We start from the raw sequence: 15,378 nt of genomic DNA on the forward strand, positions 1-15,378 counted from the left end.
AATTGTTGCCACTCTTGAGCCCACTGATGCTGCTACTTTGCCAATCCATCTCTCTGGGGGTCTTCCTCTTTTTCTCTGACCCTCTACCTTACCAAACATGATATCCTTCTCCAGCCACTGGTCCCAATATGTCCCAGGTATGAGAATCAAAGTTTGGCCATCCTGGCCTCCAAGGAACACTCTGGCTGTACTTATTCCAACACAGATCTGTTGGTTCTTTTGGCAGCCCATGGCACTTTCAGTATTCTCCTCCAACACCATAACTCAAATGCATCAATTGGTGTACGATCTTCATTATTCACTGTTCAACTTTCGCATGCATATGAGGTTATTGAAAATAGCATGGCTTGGGTCAGGTGCACCTTGGTGCTCAAGCTGACATCTTTGCTCTTCAACACTTTAAAAAGGTCTTGTGCAGCAGATTTGCCCAATGCAGTACATCATTTGATTTCTTGACTGCTGCTTCCGTGAGTGTTGATAGTTGATCCAAGAAGAATGAAGTCCTTGACAACTTCAATCTTAACTCCATTGATTGCAATCCCCTTAATGTAACATTACTTATCCCACTTCCTCCATGTGATTTTTGTGTCTATTTCTCCTTTTCCAACCACTCTGAATTTTGTCCTTAGGTAAATGCCGCCCTTCTGATCTTGAATGTTTGGCCATGCCATGGTGAGCACACCTCACAAGTGTTGTTGTCTTTCCTATATAACTATCTTCTGATGGTGGTGGTTGTGTACATCATGGAGTTGGTCCCAATTCATAGCAACCATGTATAGGGTTTCCAAAGCTATAAATCGTATGGGAGCAGAAAACCTCATTATTTCTCCCATGGAGCATCTGGTAGATTTGAACTTCTGACCTTGTGGTTAGCAGCTCAACACATAACCGACTACACTACCAGGGCTCCATATATCTACTGGTTGGCTGTAAATTGAGCCACAAGGGTGAATTCAGTTCCTGACAGAAGGATGACCAAGTGTCAGAATTCCTTCAGTCTCCTGACTTGCCTTGTGACCATTATGCTTAGTCTTTTTCATGATTTTGAGTTTTGTTATACATGCTCTCCCACTCTATCCAGGACTTTCTAGTGTGATCCCTTTCAGAGCACTTGTTTGTGGTAGCTGGACACCATCTATCTCTCCTGGTCTCAAGGATGTAGAGGTTGATATTTATGTGCTCCATTAGTCCATTGGAAATTTGCATTTTGAACTCATTTTTTTCTAGAAGATTTACGTAAAGAGCCTGTGGTACTGTATGTGGGCTTCAAAAAGTTTGTGGATAAACGGAAGGAAAAGATAATGGATTTTTACCCAAAAAAGTACCTTTTGAAGCTCCCTTATATTTTATATTTTTTTTATGGCTATATATGTATAAATTTGTTTATCCATGCTTCTGTAGTGAGTCTTTGGATTTCCAGCTTGTTGCTGATATTAACAATGTTTCTATAAACATTCTGTACATGTCCAGTAGTCTACAGTAATATCACTTTCCTCCAGGGCACTGTGTATTAGAATCACATAGGACCATTTAAAAATGATTCCCCATGGTCTAGATTTTTGTATTTAATTGCAGCCATGGTTTGAAGGCAGTGCTCTGGGGCATATACCTAGAGGTAAAATTGCCGAATTAAAGGACATTGGCATCTTCAACAATACACGATCGCATGTGACAGTTGTTTGTAATTGTTCTTTGTTATCTCCACCAACAGTCAGGAGAGTTTCCCTCACTCCATATCCTCATCATCATTTGATATTTTGTTACTATGCAATTTTTGCTAATTTAAGAGACTGTGAAAATGAGATCTCAATGTGTAGTTCCTTTGAATTTCTCTGCTGACCATCAAATATCTAAGATACCCTTTAAAAGGCAGAATAGGTGGGTGGCTCTCATTTTGCATCTCACTGTCAAATTCTATATATTGTTAAGTGCCATTGAGTTGGTTCCGGCTCATAGTGACCCTGTATAGAGTTTCCAAGGAGCAGCTGGTGAGCTTGAACCACCAACCTTGTTGTTCAAACCAATGTTGTAGTTCAGCGCATTAACCAACAATGCTACACCAGGAGAAGGCATCAAAAAGTTCATGGAAAATGGAATGAAAAGATAATGGAAATTTTCCTTGAACTCTTTGAAGTTCCCTTGTATATGTCAGATTGCAATTGTTTGCATAAACTGATGTATGCCCTGATGTGGCATTGTTGGTTAATGCTCTGGACTGCCAAATCCGCTTGAACCACAAGGCCAGTGGTTCAGGCTCACCAGCTGCTCTTCAGAAACCCTATACAGGGTCGCTATGGATTGGAACCCAACTCTGTGACATGTAACATCAACAACAACAGCCAAGTAATAGGGATCTAGGGAGTTTCCCTTATGCTTAGGATCTCCTGTGGTGCTGTGGGTTAATGTGCTGGACTGTAAAGTTGGTTTGAATTGTCAGGTTGACGGTTCAAGCTTCACCAGCACTCCTCAGAAACCCTATACAAGGTCACTCTGAGTTGGATCTAACTCAACAGCACTTAACTCTAGTGGAAAAAAATATATACAAGTAGAAAATTACCAATCATGTAGTTATGTGCTCTTGCTGAGGTGAGAAGGGACCCAACGCTCTCTGCAGGGATGAGTGAAAGTATTGCAGTATTTGAGCTGAGTTTTAAAGCTCTAATATTAGTTAACCTTGATTTTTGTTTTTATGTTTTTATGCACCAATTTCTTTTCTTATCAAAGAAATCTATAGAAGCTGTTTTCCTAAGAAAAACTCCATAGACTCTGAATTTCTTCTGTCGTTTGAATTATGGAAAGTATTCCTGTTGTTGATTCTTATGTCATAACTTACTTTATTTCCTTTAGTTTTTTATCTTGGCTTTGTGTTAAAGTTTTGAATGATGTAGTTCCAACATTTCATGTTTTATCCTTTGCCAATTTACCAAATACTTAAGTCTAATGAGTATCTAATTGATGCCAATCACTAACAGCTTTTGGCACATTTCCTGTGCTCTTTGTCTCAATTTTACTGTCGACAGCATTGGCATTTATTTTTCTATTCCCCATTGATATTTATAAAATGAGTAAATTTTAACCAAATTGTCAGGTTCTGACAATACTGAATCCTTTACAGACAAAACCCTAAAGCATCACTCCCAGATTACAATAGCGATTGTAGCACCACCAAATTAAGCACCAGATTGAACAGTGAGAATAAAAGCTTTAGAAAGCCCTGACACTTAGGACACAAACCAACTGCATCCTCCTCTCACTTTACCTGATAAATAATTAAGATTATACATGTGAGAAAAATCAAATGGTACAAACCAAATTACCATGAGAATTGAAGAATCCCTGTGAATACCATTTTTCATTTTATTCCAAGCACACTCACCAAAAAGCAGAATCTAAATCAATTACCCAATATTAATTAAGCTAAGAGATTTCCAATAAATACTAGGATATTTATAACACTTCCCCCCTCTCTGGCATTTGTAAAAGAAGAAAGTTTGAAAGAGATAAATAGAGGGGTTTGGGCCTGGCTATGAATGGTAGAAACAGAGGGGAGGGGAAGAGAGGGAGAGAGAAAATGAGGTAGAGGGTAGAGAGGGGGAAAAAGTGGGATTAAGAGAGAGAAACTGAGAAAGCAGGATGTTGGGGGTTGAGAGAGTGAGTTTCACAAGATAGGAGGAATTTTAAGGGAGAAAGGTTGAGAAAAAAGCTGAAGTACAAGGTTGAGAATGAAAGATGGTGAGAGAAAGGTCCAAAGATGTTAAGCAAAAGATGAAAGAGAGAAAAGAAATTTTATTATTTTTAATTCTGTTACAGAAATATCTTTTGTTCATTATCATTAGATAAAGTTATCAGTTCATTTCAGATAAGCCTCAGTTCTTTCCACCCTTAATTAGGGAAACATTTTGGTAATATACTGTTTCCAAATAGCTTAAGGCACATACTTTATATCAATATTTTGCCTTTAGTAATTTTGGAAGGTAAAATTTTCATCCAGATATTATATTGGACTTTAGCATCTTGATGTATTATTATTATAATCAGTTTTGGTTGTCATGCTGACTCATACAAAATGATAAATTTTCAATTATTTTTGATCTACAGAAATGTCAATGTTCTTATCATTCTATCTTCTGTCTACTTTCCCATGAGTTGCTCTTTGATTGTGTGGCCTTACCAAAAGATAACTTACTTCTCTACCTTACTCCTTTCTGAAAGCTTTATTCTTGTAAAATAAATGATAAATGTTGGTAGAAATGTATAAAATAAAATGAAAGTTGCTCTCAAGCTCTTAAATTATATTCTATTTGTGTGACAGACATTGACATCCACTGTTACGGTCTAGAGGACTTCCTTAGTTCCTTAACCTCTGATTCTTGGTCTGTAGTTTATAGAGATGAGGGTATTTGCCAGGTGAATTTAGATAAATGAAATTCTGTATAAGCCATTGAAATATTTAAAACTTCCTCTGAAAAAACTGCAAAATCAATTGATGTGCCTAATAAGTTATTTCTCAAATGTCCATTGCTCATTGAAATTGTAAAATTTACAGGGACCTATCCTAGCTAATTGCTCAAGGTATAGTTTTTGGTTTTGTTTAAAGTTAAATTTAGAATTTTATGAATTGAGTAACATTTTACTTTATATTTTCCAATGCTTACTAATTTAAAAAAATAATAATAAAACTGCACTGGTGGTATTTAAATACATGTGGTGCTGTAGGATCAGCATTGGACTGTGCACTACAAGGTCAGTGGTTCAAACCCACCAGCTGCTCCTCAAAAACCCTATACAGGGTCGCCATGATCGGAACTAACGCAACAGTACTTAACAACAACGGCAACAACATACATGTATGTAAGGTATTAATTTAATGATGATTCAGATTGTGAGTTCCCAGGAAGCATTAACCAACACTAATGTTCTATGACAGCTGTTTAGTACTGAACATATTTGGGTTGAGGGCAGTGACAGAACTTTTTAAGAACTGAAATAAGCAAGGCAGTTGACAAGAGACTAATTTTTCAGGTGTACTGTTGTGTATTTCCTTTCCCATTGATGAACATAATTACACCATGCTGCTCTTTAAGTGATCATGCTTCACCTCCTGTGACAGATGTGATCCAGTCCCTGTAGGCAGAAACTCTGCTGAAAACAGATGGTGCAGTGGGATGGCAGTTACTGCTGCCCCAGCTCACAATGCCGATAAGATTGTACCGCCCATTCTCAGAACACTGCAGCGGCCCTCCAGAATCCCCCTGCAACCAGCAAAAAAGAGACATTCTCCCAGCTGCTTGATTGATGGTTTATGCTAATCCCAACTTCAGAGGATGAACAGACAGTCCACAAGTCATTCTCGTCACCCTGATTTCTGCTCACAACAGCATACAGATCTAGGGCCACTCAGGTAGCTAGCTGACATTTACAGAGCTCTCATTTGGATCAAAATCTGTAATTTCAAGGAAAGACTGAAAGGTATGTTTAGCATACCTTAATTTAATGCTGACAATAGACAACATCATGCAGAATTCCAAGAATCAATTAAATGATGGTTTGAGTTATACGTAAACTTCTTTATATTTTCATTGGTACCAGAAGTAGGTACTTTACATAGTTCATCATGAGGTTGAACCATAAGAAATTATCATTTTTGTAAGTAAAAAATGGTTGAAAATCAGTTAATTTCACATAATATAGCCAAAGTAAATGAATAATTCCTTTTGAGAATTGAGTCTCTTTTAAGTATCAAAGTAGGAATCACAAGTCAAGCATCAATTTGCTAGCTTGTTAATTTAGCAACTTAATCTTCTCACCTCTCATTTTTAAAAATCCATGCAATTATATCTCTTTATGATCAACATCCATTCATGAGACACACTGAGATGAAAGTCCCAGGGCTAATCAATGCAGTCCTTTAATTACCATGCAAGAGGATGCTCCTGCAGCCCCTCCACATATATTGGTGTTTTTAATATCCAGTCCCCAGTAGCTTTGACAAGATGTGGTGCTGATCAGAGGTACCTTTGCCTGTTGTATTGTTTTAGAAAATTCATCTCCTAATAGTAGATGAATAAAAACACATTAACATAAGTAACAAATTTAATGGACCAGGAAATATTTCATTCGACTGCACACAAGGTCACTGTGAGTTACAACAGACTCGTGGTACCCAACAACAACTATACCAACAGAGCTCAAGGGTAAAACCAACAGAGCTCAAGGGTAAAATCCTACCCACCCTTCCATTTTGGTACTGCAATGACTCTCTTAGGTAATTTATGAAAAATAATCCTCCAGCTTGGTGTATATAACAGAAACACCAGATTTTTTTTTTTTTTTTTAACATAGTATTAGTCTGTCTTTATCCTAGATCTTTGTTGTTGTTATTATGTATCATTAAGTCAGTTCTGACTCATAGTGACCCTATAGAAGGTTTCAAAGAAAGAGTAGATTTGAATCGCCAACCTTGTGGCTAGCAATCCAGTGCTTATTCTACAGTGCCACACAAGGACTCCTAGCCCTAAGGAGGTATAAAAATAATACCACTTTATAGAAGAAAGAGAGAAAAATATTTACACACAAATTAGCCACTAAAGAAGCAAACAATACAAATCATTTTTTTTTTTTAATGTTACATTTGTAGTTCATTCCATTGGTTTCACTGTGTTATCATTCTTTTGGCTTGATTTTTCTAGAATAGGCATCACATTTAAGGGATGAAACTATCTAGAATGTGACTATTGAAACTACCCAGGAGCTTTTAAGCAGGGTGTTACTCAGTTTCCATGTATTCAATTTTATTTCCTTCATCTTCTATTGTTGATTTCTAATTTTATAGTATTGTGATCTGAGAAGATGCTTTATAGAATTTGGATGTTTTTATATAGTTATTGAGACTTGATTTGTGGCCTAACACAAGGTCTATTCTGGAGCATGTCCCAGGTGCACTGGAAAATAATGTATATTGTGCTGTTGTTGGGTTGAACACTGTTCAAATCTATGAGTTTCAGTTGGTTGATTGTGTTGTTTAGTTCCTCTGTGTCTTTGTCGCATTTCTTTCTTGTTGTTCTGTCCATTTTTGAAAGTGGTACATTAAAATCTCCCACTATTATAGTAGAGTTGTCTATTTCTTTTCTTCAATTCTATTAGGGCTTGACTGATGTAATCTGGGGTTCTTTCAGTGGTGGTGGTGCTGGTGGTTGTGTTGTGCTGTGGAGTCTGTTCTGACTCATAGTGACCCTGCTTGTAAACTCCTCTTTATGGGAGCAGAAGGCCTCATCTTTCTCCTGTGAAATGGCTGGTAGTTTCAAATTGCTGACCTTGAGGTTAACAGTCTGACTCATAATATTCATTATGGTTATGTCGTCTTTTTCAATTGACCCTTTAATCATGATATAATGTCCTTCTTTGTCTTTTATTCTGGTTTTTGCCATAAAGTTTCTTTTTCCAGAGATTAATTTTGCCACTCCTGCTCATTTTTTATTGCAATTGGTTTGGTATATATTTTTCTAATCCTTTAATTTTAGTCTGTTTTTATCTTTGTGTGTAAAGTCTGTCTCTGTAGGTAGCATATTGAAGGATTCTGTTTTCTTATCTATTTTGGTACTCTATGTCTCTTGACTGGTGCATTTGATCCATTGACATTCAGTGTAATTATTGATAGATCTGGATTAATTGTTGTCATTCTATTTGTTTTATGTGGTGCTGCTGGTTTCTTTGTTCTGCATGCTTTCCTGTGCTTTCAGTTTTATTTGTGTGCTTTTTCTTGTCAATTTCTCATTAGTTTTAATGTTTCCAAAATCACGTTGGATTTTCCTTTTCTTGCTTTAATGTGGAGATGTGTAAAGTTTCTTTGGAGTTATCCTGTACTTTATTAATTTCTTCCTCATTTTAAAACAGTCTGTTTTATCATGAAATCTACCTGACTTCACTACCTGGATCTCTGTTACTACACATTTCCCTTCTTTCACTTTGTAATTGTCCTGATCATATACTGACATCCCAGATCCCCTAATTTCATTCATATAGTTTTTTTTTTTTTTTTTGCTTTGGACTCTTCCATCTCTCAACTAAGTTCTGGGTGGTGTTGTAACATATGTCAATCTCTGGTTGTTGTCTGTTCTTCTTGGTTCTCAGTCCAAAGAACTCCTTTTAGTATGTTTTGAGGCACTGGTTTGGCTTTTATAAAGTCCCTTAATTTCTGTTTAATCTGACAAGTTCTGATTTCACTGTCATATTTAATGGACAGTTTTGCTAGGTACATAATTCTTGGTTGGCAGTTTCTCCTTTTCATTGTTTTGTATATGTCACCTCATTGCTTTCTTGCCTACATGGTTTCTGCTGAGAAGTCAGAGCTTAATCTTATTTGTTTTCCTTTGTAGATAATATTTCTTACTTCCTTAGCTGCTTTCAGGATTCTTTCCTTTCTTTGATTTTGGAGAGTTTGATTATGATCTGTCTTGGTGATTTCCTTTGGGGGTCTATCTTGCCTGATCTGAGAAGATGATTTTAGCTTCCTGAATGCTAATTTTATTGTCTTTCAAGATGTTAGGGAAATTTTCTTCCAGGAACTCTTCAACTATCTTTTCTGTAGTTTTCTTTGTCTCTTCCTGTTCTGGAATTCCAATGAACCATAGGTTATTCCTCTTCATGTTTTCTCACATGAATCTCAGGCTTTCTTCAGATTTTTTTTTTTTCATTCTTTTTTTCTGCTTGTATTGAGAGGTTTGTCTTCAAGCTCACCAATTCTGACTTTCATCCCTTCAATTCTACTCCTTTTCAGTGTATTGTCCAGTTCTGATGTTTAAGTATTAATTATCAGGATCTATTTTTGCAGGTTTTGTATTGTCGCCAATGCTATGTCTATTTTGCTCCTGTAGCACTTTCCTGACTTCTTCCTTATTTTCCTCAATCTTTCCATGGAACATTTGGATGCATTTCAATATCATTCTCCTGAATTCTTTTTCAGGTAATTCCAAAGCCTCTTCTCCTTCCAAAGCAATTTCTAGTTCTTCCTCTTAGTCATTTGTTTAAGCTACCCTGTCTTGTTTCTGCATGTGAGCAGAAATTTTCTGCTGCTTTTTAGGCATTGTGGTGGTGGTGTATTTGTCTTAATTAGATGAATATATTTTGGTGTATTCTTAAGCACTCTCCAATTTCCTCCTGGTAGGTGTGATCAGGAGATGGGCTTATCTGTCCACTGCTCATACAGCTCAGTTCAGAATGTTTTTAGCAGGTGTTGGTTGTAGATGCTCGGGTGTGCAGCAGGTGATATTGGTTCTTGAACAATTGGTCGAGATTTTTAGAGGGTGCAATTGTAGCTTGGAGTCCTGGTATAGTGCTGTAAGATAATGTACTGGACCACAAGGTCGGTTTGAACCACAAGATCGGCTGTTCAAATTCACCAGCCACTCCTCAGAAACCCTACACAGGGTCACTATGAGTCGAAACTGACTCAACAGCACTTAACAGCAACAACAATTGTAGCTTGGCTGCATAGCCACAGTTGCTGTCTCCATTTGGGTGAGACATGGAAGGAAACAGCCCCCACAAAATACAATGAGGACCTAAGAGCAAAAATCATAAAACTCTGGGTGGTGGTGGGATATATATAGATATAGATATATCTTATGTTTATATATTGACATAAAAACTGGAATAGTTCTCTAGTGCCATAGCACCACCTAATGGACTCTTGCCTTCAAAGCCAACTGAGAAATTTCACAATGTTCCCCTGTACCTCTCTAAGCAAACACTGTTGTTTTTCACCCTCCCCTCAAGTCTCCTAGTGAGAACCAGCCTAGCTTTACTGCTTACTTATTAACTATTTGTAACTTGTTAACAGGTGCAACCTTTGGTGGAAATGGGACTAGAATCATGGGTTTAAGTAGGATTTATTTTCAAATAATTTTTCTACCTTCTCTTATGTATACTAGTCAATCATTTCAGAAAAACTTTCTCCCATCTTTGACAGTAGGCTTTTTTCTTCAAGTAGGAGTTCTCATTTTGTGTGTGTGTAATTATTGGGGAATAATTACTTGGAGAATTATTCTCTGGTTGTTGTTGTTAAGTGCCTTTAAGTTGGCTTTCACTCATAGAGACCTCTGTAGAATTTCCAAGGTTTGAACCACTGGCTTTCTGGTTAGCAGCCCAGTGCTTATCCTACAGTACCATATCAGGACTCCCTCAACTTATAATGCTCTAGTTATAAGGAACTGAACTTTTGTTGTGTTTTTTTTGGGGGGCTGGGGGTGGGGGGCAGAGGGTACATCTTATCATTATTAATATGTTGTTGTTATTTTTTAGATGTCATCGGGTCAATACCAACTCATAGTAACCCTATGCACAACAGAATGAAACACTGTCCAGGCCTTGACAAACCTCACAATTGTTGCCACGCTTGAACCCACTGATGCTGCCACTTGGCCATTCCATATCGCTGGGGGTCTTACCTTTTTCTCTGACCCTTCACCTTTCCAGCATGATATCCTTTTCCAGTGACTGGTCCCTCCTGACAATATGTCCAAAGTATGAGATACAAAGTTTGGCCATCTTGGCCTCTAAGGAGCACTCTGACTGCAAATCTGTTGGTTCTTTTGGCAGCCCATGGCACTTTCAATATTCTACTCCAACACCATAACACAAAAGTATCAATTCTTATATGGTCTTCCTTATTCATTGTCCAGCTTTCACATTATTGAAAATACCATGGCTTGGGTCAGGAACACCTTAGTCCTCAAGCTGACATCTTTGCTCTCAACACTTTAAAAAGGTCTTGGGCAGCTGATTTACCAAATGCAATACATCGTTTGATTTCTTGACTGGTGCTTCCATGAGTGTTGATAGTTGATCCAAGAAGAGTGAAGTCTTTAACTTCAATCTTTTCTCCATTGATAATAATGTTGTTTATTGGTCCACTGGTGAGGATTTTTATTTTCTTTACATTGAGGCAATCCATACTGAAGGCTGTGGTCTTTGATCTTCATCAGTAAGTATTTTAAGTCCTCTTCACTTTCAGCAAGCAAGATTGTATCATCTGCATAGCGCAGATTGTTCATGAGTTTTCCTCCAATCTTGATGCCATGTTTTTCTTCATATAACCCAGCTTCTCAATTTATTTGCTCAGCATACAGGTTAAATAAGTATGGTGAATGAATACAACCTTGTTACACACCTATCTTAATTTTAAACCACTCAGTGTTCCCATGTTCTGTTTGAACAACTGCCTCTTGGTCCATGTACAGTCCTCATGAGCACAATTAAGTGTTCAGGAATACTCATACTTTGCAATTTTGTCCATAGCTTGTCATGATCCACACAATCAAAAGCCTTGCATAGTCAATAAATCACAGGTAAACATCTTTCTGGTATGCTCTGCTTTCAGCCGTGATCCTTTGGACATCAGCAATGATATCACTCATTTGTAATATGTAGTAGCACAAAATTTGTTGATGCTATCATTCTCAAATGTTCACTCATGATGTTCAATTTTATGATTTACTGTTCAAAACATTGCCTGATTTATAAAGATATTTATAATAAAAGGCAATAATAAAGCTAAAAGCAAAGTAACAAAAATGAGGCATTCAATTTATATCAGAACTGACTTATAATACATCCCTGTTGTAAGTTGTAGACTATCTATGTATATGTGAGATATGGACATACAGATATTTATTAGGCAGTTAAACCATTAGATTTCTCCTAATACATGTTTTGGCTTATTTCAATGAATTAGTACCAGTACATATAAAGTCACCCTTAGATACATTACGAAAAAGACTATTTCCACTCTCATACCTATTAAAAGTAGAGAAAAACAGCAAATGAGTGAAGAGTACATTTTGACTTCACGTACGCTATTTAAAGTTTCATCTTGGCAAAGGTGGTCGCTATACTCACGGTTTGGTTCGGTAGTTCCCCATCCAGCAGTCATACATTTAGATGAAAGATCTATTTTATCTTCTTTCCCAGGCAAACAGATTGGAGAAATAAACTCTCCTAATGAAAAGAGCAAGAAAGACAATGGCATATTATCCCTTAGTCCATAGGATTGATATTTATAACATCTAAACTATATACTTCTCAATGATGGCTTTAAAATATTGACTTAGCTCCAACAGTACCCCTTTTAACCTGTAATTTAATAAACAACTCATCCAGAGATGCAATCTATGAATTAGTAAGGATCATCCCAACTTACATGTTATCAATTTGCTCCAGATATTACTATATCCTCCTAGAATTATTGAATATACATAGTTCTATATGTCTTACATGGAACTATGAGGCTCTTGACTTCTTAGCCATAACCAGTTTCCTAATGCATCTGTTGTTTTGTCCACATGTCTCCAGGACATTACCTTGTTGATCTGAATTGGCAGTGAAGAAGTATAATTCCCTTCCATTTTTGACTTTATTACATGAGGAAATGGGAGGAAATCATATTTGTAGTAAAGTTTTTGTATAAGTGTTTTCAAATCTAATTCTATCTTCTCAAGTATATTATGAAAATATACTGGCATATTATACTGACATAATGTTCAGTTTCTTATGACCAAAAAATGTGTAGATATGAAGATTGTGGGTTTGTATATGTGTCTGTGTATACACATACACATGTACAGACAGAAAAGAGTGCTCTTATATTTTTCTCACTCTTCTTTGAGACTTTTGAACACCTGAATGCTTCAGCATATTTACTGTTCCAAATAATTTATTTCAATGATTCATCATTTTTACTGTTCTCTTAATAAAATCCTGTGCAATTCTGCAACTTGACTATTTTTCTCCATCTCATCTCCTTGACGTGTGCCAACTGGTTCCAAACCACTATGCTATGCTGCCTCCATCAGATAACTTCCTGACATATCTCCTTGTGCTACAATATTCTTCTTCCATATATATATATATGTTTAATCAGCCTTTTTCTTTATTATGATGTTTTTCATTTATTAGATTCTGATCACCTTTCATACAGCTCTATATAGATTTGATATATAATTTTTTTTGTAGCATGCAATATTAAGATATTAGATTACTATAATTTATTAAGTCTCACTGGTGAGTGTTTAGACTATTTTCATATAAGCTACATCAAGCATTCCAGATCACAAGTATGTGTATTTGTGCCAATATTGCTATAATATAGAATTGCTGAACCATGGAATACTCATATTTGAAACTGACAGATACTGACAAACAGCCTTACTTTTTTTTAATGTACCAATTTTTACCTACCAAGCAGAGTTTATAATTTAGAAATATGTCCATCTTAAAAATATTCTGCTTCTGGAAACTCTATTTTAAGGCAATTCTAGACATAAAGAAATATACACAAGGATAGTGAATTCTGTATTACTGAAATAAAAAACTAAAACAAGCTATTTTTACAAGATTTTGGGAAGGTCCCAATGTAGCCATTAAAATTATGTTTTCATCATCTTTTTTTAAAACATATAATTATATTTTATTGTTGTTGTTGAAATTATATACAGCAGAATATGCACCAATCCAACAGTTTCTACCTGTCCTATTTAGTAACAAGCTTACATTCAAGTTGTACAACCATCCTCACCCTCTCTTTCTGACTTCTTCCTCCCCCACTGACAAAAACTTACTGACCTCTAAAGTTTCGTACTAATCTTTTGAGTTGCTTTTTGCCTATTTGATCCCATATACATAGTTCTTAAAAGAATATTTGCCCTAGGCAGACTTTTTTTTTTTTTTTTTTCTAGTTAAGCTAAATGATTATTTGGTTTTTAGAAGACTTCAGGGGATTTTTTTTGTTAAAGGTTTAAATTTTTCTTAGGACATTAGTTCATCATCCAACTGTTATGGCTCCAGGAAGTCTGCATTTTATGAGAATTTGAAATTCTATGCACCTTTTGACCAGGATTCTTCTATTGAATTTTTTATCAAAATGTTAAGTAATGATAGCTGGGCACCATCCAGTTCTTCTGGTCTCATGTCAAAGGGTACAGTTGTTCATAGAGGTAATTAGCCATACATTACATACCCACCTCCTATTTCTGCCTCACTTTCTTCCTCTTTTATTGGTGAATAAAAACTAATTGTGGTGCTTTGGCTTGTCCCTTGAAAACTTTTAAGATCCCAGGCACTACGCATTGAACTATGGGATAGAACAAAGGCACTAAACATGTTATTCGGCCAATTAACTGGGATGTCCCATGAAACCAGGATCCTAAACCTCCAAATCAAGAAATCAAATCCCATGAGGTACTAGCTTGTATAAATCAGCCTCAGCAACTACTCTTTTTTTTTAATTGTTATAAATGTATCTATTACACTTTTGTCAATTCAGTTACAATAATCAGCTGTGCAACACTGCTGTTAATCAATGTGATATTTCCTTCACCTTTAAATCTCCCTTTCTCTTTACCTTCCACCCCTGTAACCACTAATAAACTTGGTTCTGTATATACTTGTTTGTTCTTGTGTTTTAAATGAGGTCATACAATATTTGTTCTTTTGTGATTGACTTATTTCACTCAGCACAATGCCTTCCAGCTCCATCTATACTGTAGCATGTATAAAGACTTCATTTCTCCTACGAGATACGTAGTAGTCCTATTAGAAGTGTAGTATATGATGTACAACATTTTGCTTATCCATTCATCTGTTGATAGACATTTATGTTTTTTCCACCTTTTGCTATTGCATATTTTCAGTCTTTAATAATATAGGGTCACTATTAGTTGGAATTGACTGGGTGGTAGTGGTTTAATAAAATGAAAGAAGACAGATGATTTTAAGTGAAAACATAGAATAAAATAAAACTTGGAATAGGTATGTTATTGCATACCTATTTAAATATCTGAGGTCCTGGTATGTTGTTGTAGGATAAACACTGTACTGCTAACTGCAAAGTCAGTGATTCAAACAGGGTTGCTATGAGTCAGAACTAAATTCGATGGACTTAATGACAACAATATTTAAATAGTCAGAAATACAGAGTCACATAGAAAAGATATGAAAGAAACAAGTTCATAGGATGGACATGGCAGAGTGGACATGGAGGAGGGAACAGGAATCAAAGGTTAAAAATTTATTGTGTTTAATGGGGAAAAGGACAACATTGTAAAAGATAAATGAATGAGTAAAATTAAGTTATTAAATATGGAGAGGAGGGGCAGAACATTTCAACCTACTTGTAGAACAGCCATTCATCTTTATTAAAACAAATTGAATTTTGATCCATTGGTGCAAATGGAAATCAAGGTCATTCTTGCAGAACAGGCAGAAGGATGTGGATATAGGGGTTGAAGTAAAGGGGGAGCATTTATGCTATGATAAAATTGGGATTAATAATTTCTCATTAAACTTTCATCTTTTCTTTGGTTTAAGTAACCATTAAGGATGAAC

General features: G+C 36.1%; 1 pseudogene; it reads right to left on the reverse strand.

Moving 5' to 3' along the window:
* Window positions 1-5,087: 5,087 nt before the first annotated feature.
* The window catches only part of LOC102824234, a 138,119-nt pseudogene continuing 127,828 nt past the window's right edge, over window positions 5,088-15,378 (reverse strand).

This window comes from Chrysochloris asiatica, unplaced genomic scaffold (assembly GCF_000296735.1).
Source record: "Chrysochloris asiatica unplaced genomic scaffold, ChrAsi1.0 scaffold00098, whole genome shotgun sequence".
NCBI lineage: Eukaryota > Metazoa > Chordata > Mammalia > Afrosoricida > Chrysochloridae > Chrysochloris > Chrysochloris asiatica.